Consider the following 24,267-nt stretch of genomic DNA (forward strand, 5'->3'; position numbering starts at 1 on the left):
AACGAGCCAGGCAGGAGTCCCAGAAGAAATCTGGCTGCACATCACCTCTGCGACACGAACGTGTGCTAGTGCCATCTAGCAGCCACCCAAGACGCCCACATCAACAAAGACAAGCTTTTTTGCCTCCTTGCTTTTGCAGCTCCTAAAACACACCCCACCTTCCACTTTTATTTCAAATCTCTTTTTTAATTCGAGGTCCAATCCTCCACACCTGAGCCAAGTCGGAGTCACCTTCCAAGAGCTGTGAAGCATCAGCTCCTCAGCTGCAGGCTGTTGTCATTAGTAGCATCCTCAACTCTGTGTTGTCTCTTTTGGGGATTTTTGAGTCACTCAGGGACGAGCACAGCTCCTGAGCACCTCTCCTTTGGCACTTAAGCTCCTCCAGGACAATGTTTCGCAGTGACATACAGCTGGTGGAGTTCCTCGCACAGCTCCATCTAGTACTTAAGAATAAAAGAGCTTTCAAGCTAGAATATAACTCAAACCCGACTTTCACATGCTGTTGGCTAAATACTGCTTTCCTCACTGACTTCCTTGGCCGAGGTGTAATATATTCATTACATAAAGAGAAGTTAAAGGAAATGGGAGGAAGGCAATTATTTTGCCTTTTTTTTCCTATTATACAACATGATGTGCCTTTTTCCCTGGTAAGGAAACCTTCTTATTTAACAGCTCATAACTGGGTAAATGTCTGTCTAAATTATATTGACTCACTACAGTTCAAAGGAGATTTTTTGTAATTTTATTTACGAGGGAAGAAAGTGGCTAAGAGGGTTTTTTTTTACCCCAACAATAATTAGCTATTGATCAGCCTTTCAGTTAATAAAATATAAAATTGTTTCAAGATCCTGTGTTGTTGTTCCAAGTCCTCCTACCAAAACAGCTTTTTTCATCCAATTACTGATGACCTTTTACAGAAGAGCTGGGCTGAACTGGAATTCATTTTGTGCTGGATAACAGAATCAAATTAAGCCTAGCAGGCTGACAAAACCAACTTTCAAACAAGGCCAACTAACATATCCAATTTTTTTCTTTCTTGCATTCTGTCCTGTTGCAAGAAACGTCTTCAACTAAGTCATACAAAGGCTGTGGTCTTGTAAGGAAAAATCTACCATCCTTACAAACTCTGAAGCAAACGTGCTGTGATGGTGCCTGCAAGGAACCTACAGTGAAGAGACCTGGTAGAAGAAAAGAGAGGGACAGAGAGAGAAGGAGAGAAAATGGGCCATGATTCCCTGGTTGCCAGCAGGGTGGAGGCAACACCTGAGAGGACAGGGAGGTAGCTGGCTGATCTGGGACTGCCTCGTTGCTCCGTAATATGGCCCTGTTTTGTAAAGTAAGGAGCCAATCTGTCCAGTCACCAGGGCTGGGATTCCCCATGAAAAACGTGGCCACATGGTTGGCAAGGGAGGGGTGGAGGATGAGGCAAGAGTTTTGTCAGAATCACTCCTCCACATCTCAGTGTGGGATGTGCCTTCCAAGGTACGGAGCTGTCCTCCAAAGTACCAAAAGCCCTGAGCTAAAATCAGCCCAATTAAAAAGAGTCAGAAATTTAATGGATGAAATGTTTGACCAACTGGTATTTAAACAGCTGGAATTAAAGATTTAGTGTGAAAGTGTATTCCGTCTTGGAAGAAAAAACAAACTACCCTACCAACAAAATAAACAAACTCAAATCTGCACTCTGTGCAAGGCAAAGTGTCTAGAGAAAACAAGAGGATTTGCACTCATTAAATCAGGACCAGATCCAAACCCACTGACTGCCTTGGCATTTCTGCTTAGGTCTGAATAGGCCAAAATCGGGTCAAAATCCCTTAAGATGCAGAGTTTAGCGCATTGGCAGATAAACTATTTTAACCAAAAAGCCCACCGGGGCAATATAATGCAAAATATGAATGTTACTCTCCTGTTTATAATTTTTCCTGTCATCTAGTTACCATAAATAGAAGAACTTTATTACAATTTCAATTCATTATTTATTCAATGTATTCTTTATACACATTCTGAAATCAAATCAAGCTGATTTGTGCCATCTACTGGTAAAGCAAGGCTTTCCAAATCCTAAATACTTTACATCTCCAACAAAGCTAGTTTATTTTAAATCTGTTTCAGTTTCTTATTCACCCTACACAAATGTATTAGTTCATTGCAAGCAATCTCATATATGCCCTGTCTAATAAAGAAGACTGTTCACATTGTCTGAGGATGATCAACAGCATTATACAGGACAAATTAATTCATGGGCAGCTTTAATTAGAGTGACATTATTATGATTCTGTTGAAAATTCTCAAAGTCACATTTTTAAATTCATGCAGTAAGCCTGGATACTGGATAAAACGTATTTCTTAGCTTGCACTATCTTTTTGCTTATGAACTGCAATGTTCGTATTGTGACAGCTGCAGACATGCTCTTTCACATCTGAGTTACCAGTTTAATTTGGAACCACTATTCTGGACTGAGGTGTTCACAGGCGAGTCAAGGCTGGACTGCCCCTTTTGTACAAGGCACTGGTAAGATCTCACGCTGGCATACTGTGGTCAAACTTTGCTATTCCTAGTCAAAAAGGCTGAATTCAAACCGTGACCAGCTTGCTCAGAAAAGGGCATCCCTGGAGAGTGGAGATGCCCTTACAAGAGAAAAACCCAAAGGACCTAGCTTGAATAGTGCAGCAGAATGAATAAATGGGACATGATATCTCCTGCATCAAGGGATTGAAGTGAAGGAGAGAGAAGAGGTTTTTTTCAGCTTCAGGACAGCGTTGGCAAAAGAACAAATGGGCGTCAGCTGGCCATGAATATATTTAGGTTGGAAATTAGAAGGCTTCTAACCATCAGAAGAAAGAGGTTCTGTGACAGCAAGCCAAGGGGAGCGGTGGGGGCAAACGACCTAACTAGTTTTAAGATAGATCTTGGTAACGTAATGAAAGGGATTATGAAACATGGATGTCTACAACAGTAGAAAACGACTTGACCCAGGCAATCCCTTCTAGTCCTCCGTTCCCACATTTCCCAGAATGTTCCTCTGCTTTGACTTCAACATGGTGCCCAATTTCTGACAGCAGTAGATTTAGCTGCCTGTCAGGAGGCTCCAAATTACCAAAGAGTTCTGTCGATCCCAAACCCTCTCATTAGTTGGGATATGATTTGGTAGGAGTGGCCAATTGCCTTTTGTCTCTAAATCCTATGTTGCGTTTGTCAGATCTGCCTTCTAAAGCTTTTAAACATAGTTTGCATTCATTTTTATTGTAGGCTGTAGGCAACTGGTGAATTAAAAGTGAATTAAGCAAAACCAGCCATTTTTAAGTACAATAGCCAAGGGATCAACTAAGGTGTAATTACCCATCATGTTTAACAAAATCACCACAACACAAAAAAAGGGAATGGGGAAGTCACTGTAAGTATGATTTGCAATGTAAGTAACTTAGTAAAAGATGATGATTTATTTCTAAATTACCTCATGTTGCTTTTAATTTGGGGTATGCTTCAATACAAGTGAGACACTAAAAAGGCTAATAGATCAGACATGACCCAGTATCTGCAGACATTGGATAGTTGCTGTTAAATGCCAATGATGTGCTGTTTAAAAAGGGACTTGGAGGGACTTGGCTGAGCCCCCAAACTTCCAGCTGTAATTCACAGAAACAGCAAACACTGGATGACCTCGGAATAAAAGAAAAAAGCCCTAAGTCTCTCAAACTGAGCACTCAAAATTATAAGTCCCTTTCGAAAATTCAGTTCTAAAGTAAACATACAATTAAGTCTATCAGCTGATACTGTTAAGAACGACCCTCTGCCTTTCTCTCTCTGGTTGCCATTTCACCCTCCCCAGCTGCTGCCGAGACAATTTGAGTATAATAAAGTAGCAGTGCAGTGCAGCGCTCAGGAAGTGATATGGAAGTGTGCGTGCCTGTGAGTCCATGTATAAAGGGCAGAGGAAACGCGACACGTGCAGCTCCCCAGGCACCTTGCTGGAATTCTGCACCTCCTGCTGCCTGTGATTAAGCACACAGCAAACGGTTTTTATGAGGATCCTCTGAGAACCGTTTCATTTTGTTTTCCTGAAGTAGGAAAATGTCAAAGTTCTTAAACTAGTTTATTCAGATGTCCAAGTGAATCATATTTAAATCTGAAAAAGTGGAAATACAAGAACACCAGCGTAATACACTTTCAAATTATATTTAGCTGATCTTCCCCTTTTTGGAAGGATTTGCTGTTTGGAAATGTTTAGCCTGGCTGGACTCTATTTGACAGCCAGAAAATATAGAAAGAACAATCAATCAGGCATCTCACAAAAACATTCGTGTTGTGTCACAAAAACATTCGTGTTGTGTCACGAAAACATTCGTGGTGTGTCCAGCTGTACTTTCTATACAGAGTAGAATAATTTGGGAAAGACGAAAACGGGCTCTAGAGGAGTTCCTCCGCCAGTAACTGTCTATCACACAGGTGTGTAAACTTACTGCTTACCTGAGTAAAGTGAGTGGCATCAAGAAAGTCCCACTGAGCTTAGTGGGAAAACTGCTACAAGCAGAATTTGGATCATAGCATTACCTGTTTGCCCAAAGGTGAATGCCCTCCCCACAGCTGCCCCAAGGCAATAAAAGGAATGAACACATTAATGCCAACCTGGTCTTAGCCTCTGGGGAACACTCCTGAGACACAATGCAGATATATCTTTCTCTTTTTCATGAATTAATTCTTCCCTCCATTACACAAACTGCAAAAAGCTTCAAAATCTCAGCATTCCTTCCTGCTGGGTTTTTACTTCCAGCCCTTCAGACTCGACAAAGGAGATGCCGCTGGGAAATATAACATAGGCAACAACCAGGCTGTAAGAGTGCTCCCAAATGGGTTTTCAAAAATGTTCTGTAACTCTGCCTCTTTTCCTCCATCAATGCAGGTGTACAGTATGCCATTACCATATAGCCGTTGATTATATACAGTATGTCCTGAAGCAAGATCTACGCTTTTGGCATTGGGCTATATCATTATCTAAATGACAGGTAAAAATTTCTGCTGATGTACTGTTTCTTCAGATGGCCTCCACAGAAAAATCAGAGCTTATTATTACTAGTTTGGACTGCTGACTGGTATTTTAGATGGCATCAGTCTGAACTGCTGCTTGGGGTTTTTTTAGATGATGTCATAGACCAGCTTCTGTCAAGGGTCAACAAAACCTTAAAAAAACCCGGAACACCTTTATTTAGGAATTAATAAAATCTTTTCTCCACCTTGCTCCCTACTTCTTGCCCTTAAAAAATAAACAAAAAACAACCGGATGGGGAAACATGACCACACTGCAGCATGCTCACATTTAAATACAAACACATATGAAACGATTTCAAGACTGAGCCTAATAAGCCACGTGGTCAAGATTCTGGTCCTTCTGATGGCAGCAGGAGCTATGCCACTTCCTTAAACAGGTTCATAATTTCAAGCGTAAGTTGTCTGATTCCCATCACTACACCCTGCACCTTTTCTCACTTGCCTGATCACTGATTCTCCTCTTTTTACTCCTTCAGGAATAGTTTCTTTCTCTACTAAGCATTCTGTAGCATGATTTTTTAATTGAAAATACCTTTGGTGATGAGATTCTGGAAAATACTTCGCCCATTTCATTGTAATTCTCATATTGGATTTTGTGACGTTAACATCCAAACACTTTATGATGTCATTCTCAGCTTCATTTGATTTTTTTCTTCCACTGCTTAGATGTTGCTGATACTGGGTGGTTTTCTTGGTCTGTAGTACTACAGTAACCTAGAAGACTGATTATGCCATTTGCAAAACGGGTTGTGCCAGAGTTGCTTGCATGTATGTAGATCTTATGACTCGCAAAATCAATAAAAGAAACGTACAGCTGTGATCTCCCCATATTTTGAAGGCAATAATTTTAACTTAAGCCAGGGTAATTGCTAGTTAATATACATTTAAACCATTAGTTTCACTCACACGCTATGATCACAGTAACAGCAGCTTCCCACTTTATAGCTTGCTTGCATTTTTTACTTCCATGGAATTGCAAAAACTGGCAAAAGTGCGTGTTTTTTTTTTTTTTGGTTGTGAAAGAAACTCAAGAAGTTGCATTTTACAGATAGTTTTCTGATGTCTCAACTGTTAACTTTGCATTTCTTTATTCCACTGCTAAATCAGTTTTTACCATTAATTCAATAACATTGCTTTTCATTCCAGATATTAAGACCCCGTAATCTTGGGGCGCAGGCAAAGGATCAAAAGCAATTGGGTTATCCCAGTTTAACAACTCACCACTCAGCAACGCTACCTGATCGTGTGCTCCTAACCCTTTGCATATGTGAGGAAAAGCATGGTAGCTTAAATCTCATCAACAGCAATTCTGGACACTTGCTTTTGCAGCTCCTTGTCTTAAAAACAAAACACAGATTCTGGAAAATCACAAAATGAGAGGAGGGACTATGAAGAGAATGCTGCAATGACAAAAACAGGCCAAACGGTTCAGCAGCAGAAATATAGGGGGATATGCCTACAGAGACCACCCACTTCTTTCCAGGAGACACAAACTTCCTAACGCAAGGCAAGCACCCTTCCACATGATACGTATTCTGCCCCTTTGCCACCATAGTTGTTGAGTGCATCCACAATCCTGTTTCAGAAAGAAAAAAACCATTTTGGTGCCCGGACTCTGAGCACAATGTAGATGCTAATGTACTTATGAACATTATGAAATATTCACTGCATAATGTCAGTACTCCTGATGGGAGCAGGCTATTTTGGAGATAGTGTCACGGCTAAACCCCTCTTTTAGCACTTACTGAATTTAGGCAATATCAGAACATTTCGGCAGGCAGAGAGGAAAAACGCTCTAAATAACAGCTCCAGAGATACTGCTTAAAAATTTCCCTGGACATATTTCATCTAACAGGGACAGTCTGTACTTGTAAGTATATGAAGCAGCTGTTTTATGTGTACATGAAGCAACAGTGACTTTGAGTGAGTGGAAGTCAATGGGTTCCTGTTAATGAGAGGTTTGTTTGACAGCACCTTCTATCCATTTAATATGGATCTGAAAGGTAATGAAATTCTGTAGCCTTACATGTTCTCAAGCCGTGATTTAAATGGGCAGAAACCCAGCTGAGTGTGAAGATGTGGTGAGGCTGTTCACCACATGGAGCAGCAGAACTTGACAAAGCAAGGGCCCCATTTCCAAGTCCATATTGATTCAAATAATCGCATTGGGTTGAATGGACCTACTGAAGAGATGAGTCAAAACTTCCGGATCAGGCTCCAGATCGTTTCCAGTAATTTGGCTTGGCAGGCATTGCTGATCTGCAGCCAAATACATGAGCAGCAGCAATTCGTCGGGGGGGGGGGGGGGGGGCGGTTAAGATTCCTAATTACCCGGAGAAAGTGCTTTTATGCCAGGATCGCAGATTTACATAATGTTCAGTCAGCACCAAAGTAGAAAGCACTTGTACTGTAGTGCACTATTTAGATTGGTGTTCTGAGCTGCAGCTGCCTGCCCCTGTAGCCACAGTATCTGCACAGTGTTGGCAATCACCAGTTCAAAGCACGTAAGGGCACACAGCACTCCCGTCTAGAAGGCTGCAAAACCAGATACAGCTGGGAGCTTGACGACTGGGTTCTCTTCAGCAGCTTTCACCGCTGGAGAAATCTTACTGCTGCACATTGCTGCTGCATTGTAAGGAATGAAACTTAGCACCTTGAAAAAGTGTACTCACCTTGAGTAAAAATACTCCAGTGATAATATTGGTATCTTCATTCAGGCCAGCAAAACAATCGGTGGTGAGGAAGATAAAATGAGAATCCAAAGTTTACCTGGGAGCCTAACTGCTCCAAATAGAGGGATTTTATTGACAGCATCATGTTAAACAACATCACATTACACAATGACTTGCTACAGGACTGAACTTGTACATTGATGGATGAAAAATATGACAGATCTGGTTTTTGCCTGCAACATGTCTAAAACTCACAAAAAGCCAATGGACAGCTGTCTTTGTTTCTACTAAGTGCGTGAACTGTAAAAATGCTGGCATGGCATTATTTGCCTTCACTCACCTTGAAATTTATGTTTGGAAGATGCAGTAATTTCCATCCAAACTCCTGATTTTAAGGAAAGCTTTTTTCCCAGTTATTTCTCACTTTCTCCCATATGTACATTCATTTTGGGACCACACATGGTCCCTTTTTCCAGCATATGGACAAAATGGAAAGAAGGTAGAAATGCTTCCATCTATTGCTATTGATATGTTAAATCTGGCAATAATCAATGGGACTTTGGGGCAAAATTCTGCTCACAGTTTCACCCAAGAAGCTGCTTTTACCTTCAGAGAAGTTATGGAAGTATAACTTGGAGCAAACTTTTTTCCAGAGTTTAGCACTGAAATTCTGTTTGGGAGGAGTCTTTTCCTCAGCATTCAAGTTCTCCTTACGGTTTCTGGAAGAACATGTATGGTACAGTTGTTAGAAAAATGGCACAGAAAGTATCTGCCATGGTGTAAGACACAGTATAGCAGGTTTTTGATGAGAGTGTTTGTCAGTATGCTATGGTCAACAGAGACTATGTGAAATTTGTTACCTGTCATCCTCATTTTCTTCATTCTTAAAAATCTACTACCTGAAAACAGAGGCAACACTGCTCTGCCCAGAGAGAAATTTATTCTGGCAATTAGGAACTCCTGCCTAATACAGATTTTGTGCCTCCACAGCATTTCCATCTTCCCTTATATATAACTTAGGGTTATTTCCATTAAGTCACAGAAATATTTTGAGGTTTAATTCACATATGTTTCTAAGGAGCAGACAGCCATGGAGAGATTCTCTTGTGTAATGACAAATAAAAGCACAGAGTGGAGCAGTGGCTGCCAGCAGGAAATGGAAGTTGACAGAATTGTACAAATGTCAGCACTTAAAAGAGGTGGGCAGTTAGTTTTGCATTTGCATCCCCTGTGCCAAGAAAGGGTATGAAATGCAACTACTCACATCTTGCTAGACAGGTGCAGTGCCATCAGGCTCAATTCTGTCAGCACTGGCCAGACAGAAAGAATATCTCTTGGCATGCTTGGTACCCCTCCTCTAGTCATCGCCAGCTACGCTAATAGTCATGGGGAACATCTGGCTTCCCACTGTAGAAATACAAGAAAAGGTGAAGGACCATACTGAGGTCTCAAGCCAGTAACCAAAAGCAGCCAGCATCTAGCCCATCATTTTCATATATCCTAACCAAGCAAGAAAGTGGCACAGGACATGAATCCTGGAGAACACAGAGCTTTTATGGATGCACAATGAAAAGATGGTGTACAAGAGAAAAATGGAAGGGCAAAGGACAGCATGGATTTCTGGCATGTAAAACTTTTCTTTCAACTCTAAGTGGATCTATAAGCATTGAGAGGCTTATGTGGGGTTTGGAACCAAATCAGTAAATACAAAGCAAATGAGCATTTGCAGAACTGAAAGGTAGGTCAAAGAAATGCTTTCAGAGAAATATGTAGATCAGAAGCCCATCATCAGCCTTCCTGCGTTAGAGATCCAGAGGCTACTTAGTAGCTGCCAACAAAATGGTTGGTGGGAATTTGCCAAAGAGAGCCACATGCTGTTGCTGGAAAAAGTCTTTCACAACTGAGCTTGGCATATATGTCTGGGACTGCCAGGGAGCAAGAGACACTAGCTAAACTGCACACTTTTCATTGACCACAATTAGTATGAATGCACTTAAAATTAGGAATGTGAATGCAAGCTACCAGCAGCCCTGCACTTTATCTGTATGCACCTCTAGTTTAAGCACTGTCAGGATATAACACCCAAGGAAATGAACTGAGAGATATACGGCAAACCAGAACTCAGGAACACAAGCTAGGTGACACGACAGTGCCAGATCCCCATCTTCCCACTTTTGAGAAACATATGGTCTATGTTTCAGCTGGGAACTGGCAAATAGTGATAAGGACATGCAATTGTTGCTGTGAGAGAACAGAACATTTTCCCTGCTGGTATCCAAAGAGGACACTGACTGATAACTCAGACTTGGAGCCTCTGGTCATCGCAGGCTTCCACAGACACAGGTGTGTTTTCAGAGGTGGGCGCACGTCAGCCATCATCGAGGGACCTAAGCCTCGTTCTTAGTGAAGGGGCAGCCAAAGTGCAGGTGTAGCAGGGGTTCCAGCTGTGGACAGAGAAACGCTTTTTTTTCATTATACAAGATTGGGATGAAGAGTCAATTCTGCGCAGTTGAAAGCTTGCTTTCTCACTGATTATATAAATAATCTCCTGAACTATGCAATAGTTTGAAATAACCCATTTTAAAATGTCTGAAATACCAAGACTGTTTTACATCCCTCAATTTTATTCCTTGGGTACTGTTTGAAAGAACTGTCCCCACAGCTGATACAGGTGATATTCCTGTAGCAGCTGCTCTGTTCACATTCCCTAACATGGGTGGAAATAAGCATATCCAAAATACTTTCCAAATAAGCAACACAATAGCTTCAGTTATAATGAAGACTTGTAACCTATTCCCTGGATACAGAGGTTTAATGGGAATCACATGATACAGATATTGCTCTAGACTTAAAATCCTTGAGGTACACGTAGGCAATCATAGGTCATTTAAATGGAAGAACAGAAGACCATAGATTAGGTCATTGGGGAAAAAATCAAAACAAAGACCACCTATATGAGGTGTATATACAACATTTTCAAATTAACTTAATAGGAAAAATCTTTTTGGCTCTGTCTCGCAAGCAAAGCAAATTGAAAATCTAACAGGATATTCCATTTCTTACACTTGTCATGATCCTCTGCACGCTGAAAGGCTAGAATACGGTACTTTCTCTGCCTAGACAGAACAACTTCCACTATTACTAAGAGGAAACAGTCATTTCAGGTTCCCATCTCAAGAACATCAATCTCCAAAACCTTTCTCCAAAACAAATTATTCATGCGTGACATTCAATCAGCGGTACACATTTCTCTTGCAGAATGTTCCAGACATGACTTCCAGGTCCCAGCTACCCTCTTCCTGTTGGAAAAAGCTAAAGTCTCTTTTACCTTTTGGAAAGAAATTGCTTCAGAATAGATTAGTAAGTTCTGGAAATCATCTCAAAAGAGTCCTGAATGTTCTTTCCTGGTTCTTTTGACTGTATTCACAAGGAGTGCCAAGTCCTCACTCAGAAAGTGCTAAAGAACGCTCTCAAAGAGGGCCATAAGCAACTGTTCCAGGAACCATACGAGCACAGATCCAAGTACATTATAATACTTCCAAATAATGAAATTATTGTCATTCATCTTTACTCATGTTCTCACTTAAAGACTAGCATAACAATCAAGGTTCAGGGGGTTCCTGGCCTTAAGCTTGGATGTCTTTAAAAACTAGCTTCATTTCAGCTGATTTCTATTACCAGTTATTTTAAATGATTACCATGAAATGAGGTGCCAAATGGATACCAGAAGATGCTTGAGTACAATTATATACCTAATAATCCACATGCTTTACTAAGCTTGCTGAAGGTTGGAAAGTAGATACGAAAATGAGCCCATATTTTTCCTTTCAAAGTTTCCAGGGCCTTTCTTCTTCTAACTGAGCAGATATTACCACTAAAATATTTCTGCTGTAATATTTGATATAAAGGAGTACAGATATACAAGAAACGGTGGAATTTGCTTAAAACCACAAATGGTAAAGGCCAGTCACAGTACAATAGGCAATGGCTTCTAGTCATCATCATACTGAAGGAAACATTCACACTGATGACCTTGCTCTGAATTAAAATAACCAGATCTATGAAATGCAACTTTGCATTCTGTTAAACATGCTGTTCTCATCTGGAGCATTCTAGGCTGACTTAATTGCCTGGCTGAGGAATTCAGTGTGATGTTTCCCAGACCCACGCAAAGGCACATTCTCCCCCATAAGCACTTCTATGGCTGAATTGCAAAAATCAAGCAAAGACCCTTCTCAGCAAAGCACTTGCATACCTGCTCTAGTACTACTGATAGTAGTAGGACCTAGCTTTCTGCTTATACCTTTGCCTTTGGTCTAAGCTAGAAAAATTTTAAAGTAAGCACAAGAACGGAACTTGGAGAGAAAAAAAAAATCTTTGCATCAATGATTACAGACCTTTAAATCCTTAAAAAGCAAAAGATGAGTGGTAATAACTGCATTTTTCATCTTTAAAGCATCTCATAGTGTCAACATTTTTAGCCACTGAAACATCAGGTATAGCAGATAAAAACAATATAATTGATATTTAATACTTAATGTAGAAGAAAGAGCTGAAAGTAATTTGAGTGACTAAGTTATTCTGGCAAACTATGACTAGAATTCAGGAGCTTCCGACACTGTATGCAGCACTTGTTATTTAGGCTCCTCTGTTTTGGTGCTTGTTTGCAGAGCAGCTAATTAGAACAGTAAGAAAATATAATAGACATAAGCTGTGATACATTTTCTTTCTAGACCAAGCAACAAATCCTACTTGGCACAATAGAAAAGAGAAGAAACAATGCTGGGCTGGGCTCCCACTTATTACATGATGATTTGGGGCAATTTCTCACAAAAGCTCCTAGGTTTCATTGTTACCTGAAATAACAATGTTAACCCAGACAATAAGCTTCATTAAACAGAAGTAATGAGAGAAAAAGAAGGGAGGTGAGATTCAAAACAAGATAGACTTAAGTAATTCCATGTAGCAGAATGAGTATGGTAAGAGATGTACCTATCTGATAAAAACCAAACAAGATTATTTACAAATTGCAAGATTAATATTATAAAAATATGCTAAACCCTTCAGAGGAACTCCACAATTAAATCACCCACATAAAAAGGAAGTTCAAACAGACTTTTTGTCACTTACCAAGTGTATTACGCAAAATGCTAAGCACACCATAGGCATAATAAATTCACAGCTGCCTTAAATTGATCTACCTGCAGGCTACTGCAAAAGGGTCAGTCCCACCCTTTTCTGCAGGTCCTATTGCAGTCCTGGCTCCTACTTTGTTTCAGCCCTAGCAATTATTCAGTTTCATTGCACATCAGATCTGATTTAAAACACTTCTTAAATTTCAGTTAAATTTCAGCCAGATGAGCAACTTCTTCCATGGCCTCACGAGTGCTAGAACTGATGTGAAGGAAGAGGCAGGAGCACACGGCCAGAGCAAAGCTGGGCATGCACATTGCAGGCAGCATGGCCTTACATCAGCCTAAGTTATTTACGAAACCCTCTGAGTGTATGAAAGCAATGCGGCTACAATGAGAGGACAGACAGATGTGAAATCAGGAAGATCAATTCAAAATCAGTCTTAATTGATCTTAATAGCTTCCGAGTAAATGTATTTTATGCCACTGAAATATTGATGAGTGTTTGCCTGTTACTATATTACAGTAGTTTCGGAACTGAGTCAAGGTGTTCAAACATTTGATTGCTTTACACAAGAGCAGGCTCCTTGAAGTCCCGTTGATGTACTTATATAAGCCACCTCCCCGCTCTACCTGCCCTGATTTTCATTTCTTCACACAGCCTTGCAAAATCATTATTAAAGTACTACTTATTTAAGGTGAAGCAGGAATTAGTTTCTAATGAGACATTCACAACAATAACCAGCCATCTTCTGCTGAGAAAGGCTCTCACCGTGGAGACACAGCTATTGCAATTTGGAACAGCTGGTTTTAAGAAGATTGGGGTTTCCTCAGTTATTTAATACATATTATTTACAGTTCATGTAAGACCTGAGCCACTAAGTAGAAGAGATCATAATTTTATGTACGTCAACAGTAAAGCGATAACATAAAAAGGGATATGCACCATTCCAAAGGGAAGGTTTTGGTGAATACTTAGACAAAAAGCCCAGAAAATGAAGATCAACTTCATGTATAACCCTGAACACAAAAGGAAACAAGTCCAGAATAGAACCAGATATGAAAAAAAAAAAAAAAGATTATGATCAATGGAAGACCTGCCAACAACAAACAACATCTGAGTCATTAGCAACAAATCATCCACTGCAGCTTGCATCACTGAGATCCAGCTAGATGACATTTCAAGCCTTGTACTAACCAACCTATTCTCCACCCCATACAGGCAGGACAAGCCATCTCCCAATACACTATCTGTCTTCTCTACAGACATCACATTTGAAAAGACAGGTCCCTTATGTAAGACAAATACCACTGGATTCATTTACTTAGCAACAGAAACAAATCTAATGTAAAGTCACTTTAAGTTATAGACAAACATTAAAAAAAAATCTAAAGGTGAGGTCAGTGGTACTTTAATGGGGATGCTCAAGAAAGGTCTGCCATTCTGGGCAAGTTCAACACACACGTTATCAAAGACAGATGTCTAAACTCCAAAATTCACTTCCCTCCCTCTTACTTTCAGAAGCCACCTCTAGTCCAGCTCATGAAGCCTTTCACATCTGAGTCTTTTGCCAATGTTACATCTCAAGCACAGTCTTTCATAGGCCTTTAAAACATTAAGATGATAGAGACCAAACCACAGAAATGTTACATGAAAAGGGACCACAGGAGATCTATTTTAATCCCAGGTGTGAAAAAGGAGTAAACTTAGACTACCCCTGACACTCATCTGTTCTTAAAAAAACTTCTAATGATGGGGATTCCACAACCCACAAAATCTCACCTGTCCCACTACTAAAATATCCCACAAAAATAATTTTCTAGTATTTAATCTGGATATCCTGTGTTCATTTCAACTGATTACCTCTGGCCTTATCTCAGCCAACACTGGTAACAGTTTACTGTTGGCCTTCTTGTCATAATATTTAAGAATTATGATGTCTTTCATAATTGGTCTCTTTCTTAGACTTTCATAGGGTAAGATTTTAGATTAGATCTTTCATTTATTTTATTTTCACCTCTGAGCACCCTAAAATTTTTCTAGTCATTCTCAAAGAACGATGCTCCACACTGGACAGTGCTCCAGATGAGGTCTCACCAATGCCAAATTAGGAAAACAGCTATTTCCTATTCTTCTAAATTTCTGCTAAATTTATTCCAGAATTGCTTTTGGTGGTTTTGCAAAGACATCACACACTTCACTTAAATTTAAGCTGTGAACCGATAATCCCAACGTCCCTCCTGTTCTACTGTGGCCTATTCTGTCAAGATACTTATTATACCTCTGTGTTGGATTTTCTCTGTCCTAAATGTAGGATTTTGCACTTTTCTCACGCAGTTTCAGCATATTCCTTTCAAGCTATTTCTTCAAAAGATGAGAATTATTTGGCATTAGAATCTTGTTTTCCCCAGTTTTTTGTTGGTGCATCAGCTTCATCCTGGTGAAACTCTGTTTTTATCTGGCTGTTCTAGGAAGAGACTGCATTAATAGATGGCACTAAGGAATCATCTCCTGTCCAGCAAGAAACATTCAAGAACCTAATTCAAATAAAGACTTGTGTACTCTGTCACTTTTTAAAGCTCATTTCAAGGAAAGCAACACACTACAGACATGAAAAAGAGTGCAGGACACTCACTCTTAAGTCAATTTAGAGGACAGAAATACAGAATACACACGGCAAGGAGATGAGAATATGGTAAATCATTATTATTGTGTATTAGCTACACAAACTGGCTCCCAAATCCTCCCTTCCTCCTCATCACCTACATAGGTGCATGCCAGCTGAAGATAAAACGATGATATTCAAGTGCTAATGGCAGAGAACAAGAGCTGAGACAGGCACAATAGAATACAATGAATTCCTGAAAATGTATAATTTAGTTTGCTTCACAAGCCAAGGAAAATGTCCCATCATCCTTCAATGAAGCTGTTAAGCACGCTGTCCATGGCACCCACAAGAAGGTATGCACCTAATGGATCACAACTGTTTACACAGTTGAATGTAGCAGTATGAATAAGTCACGATGCAAGCATTGTGAATCCAACTCATGGCCTTCCTCACCTAAAAAAAAAAAGTAAGGAGTCTAGCGCTAGCCAGGTCTTGAAACAGCCAACAAGTCTGTCAGAAGAGACTTTCCTTCATCCTTCAAATATACAATAGCCAAAGAAAGGCAGAAGAAAGCATTCCTTATGTGATAGTCCAAACCTTTCATTTCTGAGCAAGGTCTTAGGAAAGCTAGCCCTAGACCATATTCTCACTTAAGTGAGATTATATCTCATATAGACCACAATGTGGATGCAAGGCCAGGAACTGTAGATGATATTTTAGTGACAATGAGGTTTTATCTCTTCCTATAAAGGTACACAGGATTCAATATATATAGCTCAATGTAAAATACTACTCAAACACCTGAGAAAGACTAGCAGTCCAGGTAGTCCTCTTAGAGTGAATGGATTTCTCAAGTCTGAAGACACCTAATGGTAAATATCAATAAGCAGTGAATTCACCATTACAGCCATGACTTCCAAGGCTGCATGAGCTGACTGTCTTTCCAGTGCTCTATATTTGGTGTGAAATTATAGGGTTATTTAGAAGCTCCAACTGCATGAAATGCTACAAGACATCCTATGAATAGCACATCTACCATAAAAACATTACACCCACCCTCCCTTCTCTTCACTTACTACATTAGTTTACTGCACCAAAGTTCAAAGTCTTCATTTTTTACCTTGAAAATACTCAACTTTCTAACAACGTGAAATAAAAGTTATTTCAGTTTTCATATGCACATGTAATATGCTCTGAAACAAAAACATATATTCTTTATATTTTAATTTTTTATACTTACAGCTTTATAAATTCAAAGTGACTCTTTGAGAAAGGGGCTTTGACTCACTGTACACAGTTCAACTAAATTGCAGACAAGAAGTAAGAAAGATTCTATTTTGCACAAGGAACGGGACAAAGTAGATAATCTTTATAGGCAAGTACAGCAAGGTCACATCCTAGATACATTGAACATTCAGCTCAAAGGATGCCAGAACAGGCAGGTGAAAAGGAAAAGGACAAAGAGACACAGGCCCGGAAATTTAAAAGAAGAGGGTAAAGAATATGAGCAATAAGCTTGGGCCTGGAAAACCTATGAAAAGAGCTAGAAAATACTGGGATTGCTTTATCTTCAAAAGGAGATGAACCAGTGAAAACATAATAAAGTATCAGATACCCAGGGACTTTGTGTCATGTTTTGTAACGCAAGAAAAAGTGTTTCAATAAAATAAACAAATATTTTTAAAAACCCAGACAAACTGAAAATTAGAACATTCAAATACAGTAAAAGGCAATGCGTATGTATACAATGACTAATTTGGGAACTCTCCTACAGAAGGATAATGAGACTGAGGAATTAGATGAAAAAGCAGCTAGGTATTTATGTAGATAGCAACAGTTCCCTAACACTGAAAAACTGTGTGGAGAGCATATCAGACAATGTGCATAAGGCCTTAAGCAATCTCTTAAGCGCTAGTAGATAAAATAAAGTCTAGTGACAGGGCAGACAGTGCCATTTCTGCCCACTGCAGGGTTTTCCCCTTGTTCTCTGAAACATCTGGAACTCACTGCTCTCAGATCCATCTCCCTGGACCTAAAGTCTGAGCCAGTATGGCAACTCCTAAAATCATGGACAGATTCATAAAACTGTAATGCCAAGTTACAAACACATCTAATTCAGATTTGAAAAAAAGGAACACCTCAAGAAGATTTTACTTGTGAAGGGTAGCTGTCCTCCTTTTGATCGTGTTCAGAGAGCATCCTCCTACGTATTTCTCTCCAACATTGCAACTCTTGAAAGGCTCCCTTCCACCTAACTCAAGGTGATTTTCTGATATTGCAGATAGTCATCCGAATACTGAGATACATTTATACTAGGAAAGCACTTTAATCGAGGGTCAAAACATGGAGTTCCCCCATTCAATCCATTACAGGCTTTATCTATGCAATTCAAAGGCAGCTTGCCCCAAAAAGACTTTGCAACAAAACATGCAGCTCTTGATTAATTTTGAGGATGCCTTTGATGGAAAATAAATATTGGAAGAGGGAGGGGGAAATGTACTGTTATTAAAACTTAGTAGATTAATAAAAAACATTCTGTTTATTAAAAAATAATTATAAGGTTTATTTTAAAAAAAAATGTGATATTGGATATAGCATGTATAGTTTACAATTCATTCTCATCCATATGAAGTTCATTTCCAAATTCACTTTGATACTACATCTGAACTAGAAAGAGCAGAGGTTAAATAGGAATGAAACAGGAAATGGAACAACAAATAAAAGCTATGAAACAAAACCCTATGTTTTCTGTAATCTGGTCACTAATGGCTTTATGCAGCAGGAACACTACACATGGGGGGGCCATGGAAGGCAGCAGACTGTTGTGTATCCAACTCCTGTGCCCTGCCAACCTACTCAGCAGAAAGCTGGCTGGGGTCCAAAGGTCTAACTAGGAAATACAAAAATGCAGTTCTAAAAAACCAACCCTTTCAAGCTCCCTGATCCACATTGCTGAGTTCTTCTTTTGGATATCAATTTTTATTTTTTTTTTTGGTGCAGAAACAGCTGCAGAAACATTCTTTTTTAATACTTCAGAAGTTTACCCCAAAACTGGATTAGAAATGACATATCTGCTTAATCTTGGACCAGAAAGCTTAGGGCAGATTCTTTACAGACATTTCTGGCTACAACTCATGCCCCCACATACACACGATGCTCATACATGGTCTCTTGGCTGCCTTTACATATAACCATCTGTTAGGCAGAATCACCCATTCACAAACAGTTCCAGCCTGTTTCACAATAGTTTCGGACCCAAGCAAATGCTGGCTGAGAGACACAATTGTGCTGTTGTCACTCGCAGGAAATATCTTTTCCCTGACTGTAATGCCAATCACACTGATCTCACATATTTCTGTAGATTTTATCACACATAACAGAACTTACAGCCAGAATGAGCGATGAGTGGATAATGGGAAAAGTGCTTTATAGGCACTTGTAGCTCTGGTGTTTTGTAGTAGAAGCTGCTTAGTACTCTAAGGAAATCAGGCAAAGAAGTGGCCCCAACTTTTGCTGACCGATGGGCTAATCCCACCTTGAGCAACATTAGACTTTAAGTTCAAATATTCGATCTCACATGGCCATAAGCAACATGAGAACAAGCCATGAGCTGTGTGATTGTTGACGTCAGACCTCAAAATAGAAGTTGCATGTGCATATATGATGGAGCCTTGTTAATGGAGGCATAGGAAATACAAATCAAAACTAAATGACCCAAGTGAGACCCATAATTGTATTTTAGTCAAACTTGACAGAAAAATCTGTGAACAAGACTAGTGTTTCCATTTCTTTGAAAGACAGGCAGATGTAACTCCAGATTTGACAGCGATGCTAAAAAACTCCTCATAGTTAACATTTATGTCTTTGCTAAAGTTTTCCCTTTAAGCGGTTTCTTAAACAAGAGAGGACAGATGTCTGATAAACATAGAACAGATCCTTCCATAGGATAAAAAGTGAAAGATTTTTTATCATTTCTCTGGGAGAGATCATTCTTCCCTATTTTTGGTAAGGCAAAACTTGTAGAGTAAGGTAATACCTTAATTAGACCAACTGGTATAGCTGGAAAAAATGGATATGCTTTCAGCACAACTGCTGAGTACTTTCACGATCTGTCTGTAGCACACGCCGATAGTCACCTGCTGAGGTTACACTAGCTCTTTTTTACAGAAACCTCTGATTCTGGAGGCTCACTCTTGCCAGGGGTTGCCCAAATTTGGAAAAGTATTTGCGCATATGTCTGAAAACTCAGAGCACATTATGCATGGAATTCCTACTATCTTAAAAAGAAAAAAAAATAGTTAAGCACGTGTTCAAGGTAGCAACTACACTCAGATAATTGATTCTGACATAGGCCAGAGACCCAAGATGCTCCATCAGTCTGTTTTGTTCTTACAGCAATCTCAACTGCCTGTAAATCCTATGGGATATCTCATCCATGACTCTGTCCTATCCCTGGATATCTCATCCATGACTTTGTCCTATCCACTCCCTAGGTCATCCTGCCTGCCCAACATTGCTTCTGTAATGTCTTCACAAGACCAGATGGGAAACACAGAGAACAAACTTGAGGTTCTCTTCCTGGTTGTCTCCAAGCCTGACTTAAATGAGCTCCTATCAGTGAACAGTATGAGTGATCAAGCCCAGCCTTCAGGCCACTCTTAAAAGACAGTGAAGACATAGCTGCTACACTTTGCTGGCTTGGGGCCAAGGCATTCAGTACTTTGCAGGAATATCCAGGTCCTGAATCAACTTAGAAAATTACCCCGAACTCAAAAAACAGACCTCTTACTGTGTCCTGAAAAACAGACTGTTCATTAGATTATTTGGTGACATGGAAGTCAATACTGTCAAGTCTGATGTCAGAACAGTCTTAAGTCATGCCAGTTAAACAGTAGAAGCTTACAGTGCCTCAGCTGCCAAAACTGGGATTATTTTTTATTGAACACAACTTCACATCTTTCAGTTGAACATACTAATAAGCATCCACTCCAATTCATTAGAAAAATGTAAAATTCCTAATTGCACACATCAGCTTGACATTAATTTTTATTGGAGTTTTTCCTCATCTACAATATAGTCAGTCTATTCATCTGCACATCTGAAAGAACTGCACATTTCAGACTTTGTCATCTGACTTCTTGTAAACTTCTCATTTGGCACTAAATGCAATGACCATGTTGATTAGAGCAACCGTATGACATGGGGATGGAATTGCTGTCAACTCATTACAAAAATATATAAGGCCTCACTTTTAATTACTCACTTAGTAACAGATTAGTTCTTATTGCCTGCCAACAGCATGACCTCTCTCTCTTTCAAGGTCAACATAAATCAAAAGTAATCAGATGAGCTTGAACTTGTCGTTTATTCACTTCTAACCCTTTCATAAGAAAATCTGTTTAACAAAAAAAGCAAGTCTCCATTCAATAAAGAGACCATTATTAGGGCTAAAGAGCCAAATTTCCTGTTGTGTTTTTTTTTCTGAATAGCCTCAAGTAATATTCCAGGAAAAAGGCCTTGATACTGTTTTCTTTGTGGAATAAAAAGAAAATCAGCATTAGAAACATGAGATTGCTTACAGGTTTCAAATACCAGTACGAATAAGGGTTTCCTGGTTCCATGCTTTAAGGATTAACGGTATTAAGCACTACAAAATGACATTTGTCATGTTTACTTTAGCTGTCTTGATCTGACAAACCTCTGCAAGCCTTATAAATAGGGGTTGAATGTGACTGTTTTCTGAGATTGCTGTCGAACAGTGCAAAAATATACAAAATGCATCATTTCACTTTCAAGGAAAATCCTAAATAAATAATTTTTTTTTAAATACAATGAAATGGTACTGCTTTGATGATTAATTATGACTTTGGGATATGAAAGACTTGGCTGCATCTGTCTGTGTCAGTAAAAAATGCTTCAAGGTTTTGCTGTTACTTTGATGTTCTAGCACCTAGATTTTCATTAATTATAAAATTATCTTTGTGGGCCTTCTGGCCACAAAGAATGTGTTTTACTGGTCATGTAGCATAGACTTCTTTTACAAAGAGCGGTGTATTTATGCAAGTGACCAACCGGTTCAGATGGAGGGCAGGTGCCCAAAGGCCTGAACCTCATGACATTTTGTATTGCCATAAATATTTTCAGTAGGTCTGTCATTATTATTTCTTTTAACAGAAATGCTTACTCTGGCCTATTCCATAACGTACATACATTCCACATTCTGCTAAAGTTGTGCCTCATACTGTTCAAGCTTACTTCCAGTCCCCATAAAGGAACAAACCACATCAACAGAAATAGATGCACACCAGCATCTTGGACTCTTTATGTGCCCCAAGGCTGGAAACACATTTGATTAACACACACAAATCAGCCCTTACTCTCAGGACTGTTTGTTGGGCCAGATTGTGGATATTCGTGGAGCTAGGAGGAGAAACAAGACCAATTTCCCAAGTCTCAGTACCAATTCTTCATCCACAAGACTGTATGAAGGGCAAATCTGCCTCTGTCCTACGAAGAACATTTTCCAGACAAGTAACATGGGATGAAGTCGTTTAAATGTTAGAGACGACATAAAAGTTATATAGTTCCCTAGTAAAGAATACAGATGATATGCAAAAAACATTAAGGGATACATTCATATTTATCTTCTGAGATACACTAACAGTTATTAAGGTACAATACTTTCCAAAGACAGTCATCTTCAACTCTCACATTCAGATGTCAAACTATTAGTAGGGACCTGACTAATTCAGTCATCCATATATTTCTGCAGCATGATTTGTGGGTTAATTATAGCAGGAAAATTATAATGACAAATATATAGACAAAGCAATATACATTATTCATATATGCAATAAAAACATCAAATGTATTGTCATGACTTATTGCAGTGCAATGTGTATGGCCTTTTTGGCCAGATGATACACCAGATGTTTCCTTTCCTTTAGATTTGAAAAGTTCACATGCAGCAGACGTCAGGTCCTGGGGGTAGGGGTGGGGCTTAACTATGTAAAGTTAAACATGCAAATATTGACAAATAAGAAACTATTAAAGTCATATAATTCATTTTCTGCTTAAGTCTTTTTTTTTCCTGTCCATCCCCTTAGCAGAATGCACAAACTGCTCAGACAGACTGTAGAGAAAGACTTGATTAAGGTTTTGTCTTTCACTGCTCTCTCCTCACTTTTCCTACTTTAAAATAAATTTTATTTAATTTTTATAACATAATAGGATAAATACATGTCTGAAGTAACTATAGAATGCATTACAAGCAGGAATATATTGCTTTTATATAGCCATTACTTTAAAAAAAAAAAAAGAGGGGAGGGGATAAAAACCCAACACTTTATTTTAAAGTATCAAAGACACATCTGCTTCCTAAATGCATTTTGCCTGTGAACAGAGAAATACAAGCAAGGTATTGTATAGATACAAACCTGTCCCTTAAGCCCTCTATGCCTGGGGCTTCCCCTGTATCTCCAACTGACATGTAAAAAGAACATGGACTCTGATCTACCAGGCAGAAATAGTCACACAAATAAGAAGTCAGTGCACAAAGTCCAGGTAAAGCACGAAGGAGCGTGCTGCCAATAGAGCAGACAATGCACTCAAATCATCACTGAACCATTGGACATGGCAAAAACATTGCTGAAGCTTTCGCTAGAATTAAAACACTTCCCCCCCTTTTTTTACTATCCCTGAATAAGAAGGTGGCTTGACCTGCTCCCCTCCAACGAGATGACAGCTTTTGACTGGCCCATTCCCACATTTCGACAAAATAGGCAGTAGCCATCAGCTCTCCCATTAGCTCCACAAACTTTTCATTGAAAGTTTAGCAATACTCAAGGGCAACCTCCAAACCTGGGCCAGCCCCAGCAAGTGCAGAGGGACTATAAAACCCTGCAACACGTATGGATCCCACCTTTCCTTCCTGCAAAAACTGCCAACCTCTCAGGAAGGAGGCAGAACAAATCTTACACAGTCCAAGATTTTACAGTTCTGAAGGGGGCCAAGGGGGTGTAAACTGCAGCTAGACCCAGGTGTATTGTCAAATTTTAAAGAGATAGTTCAGCAGGATTTGCTGGGTCTTACAAGTGCCTATGTACAACCTTCACAGGCATCCCAAAAGGTTTGACTCTGGAGATGGGGAACAGATCGGGCTGGTGTTTGGTTTTTTCTGACTCCATTTGCCTATCCTGAACCGTAACAACATTAAAGCTTGGAAACAGAACAGACCACAACGGAAACTGTATTAACACTGCACTCTGCTGTATGTTATATGCTATACATCCCTTCCATAATTTCTTCTCTGCAACTCTGTTTAACCTCAGGGAGTAGTTTGAACCGTGGTTTGTATCATACCTGCTATACCCAAACAAGTCATTGAGCACATGTGCTTGCTTCTTTAGGTACCCAGAATGTTTCTTCACTCACCAAGCGGAGGTCAATAGACAGTAGACTGAAGAACTGTGCAAAGCAAACAACAGACCAAACCCAGCTTGTCAGAATAGCAGCTCTCCTTCAGAATTGTACGGAGTGTCCCCCATTAACCACACTCTCATCTGTGAAAGGGTGTCTTTGAGCTTCTTCCTACGTGAAGACCATCTCTTCATTGTGTGTCTCCCAAATTCTCTGCAGTGGATAATCAGATGAAGTTGCACTTGTATTTTTCAAACTAAGAGAAAGGCTTGATCTGTATGTTCAGTGCCGTTTCATGAGAAAGAGAACTTTAAAAAGCAGAAAGAAAAAAAAAGAAAAAAAAAAAGTTAATGCACTCAAAATTAAAGCAGCATCTGTGAACACTAGGT

This window comes from Mycteria americana, chromosome 5 (assembly GCF_035582795.1).
Source record: "Mycteria americana isolate JAX WOST 10 ecotype Jacksonville Zoo and Gardens chromosome 5, USCA_MyAme_1.0, whole genome shotgun sequence".
In the NCBI taxonomy this organism is placed as follows: domain Eukaryota; kingdom Metazoa; phylum Chordata; class Aves; order Ciconiiformes; family Ciconiidae; genus Mycteria; species Mycteria americana.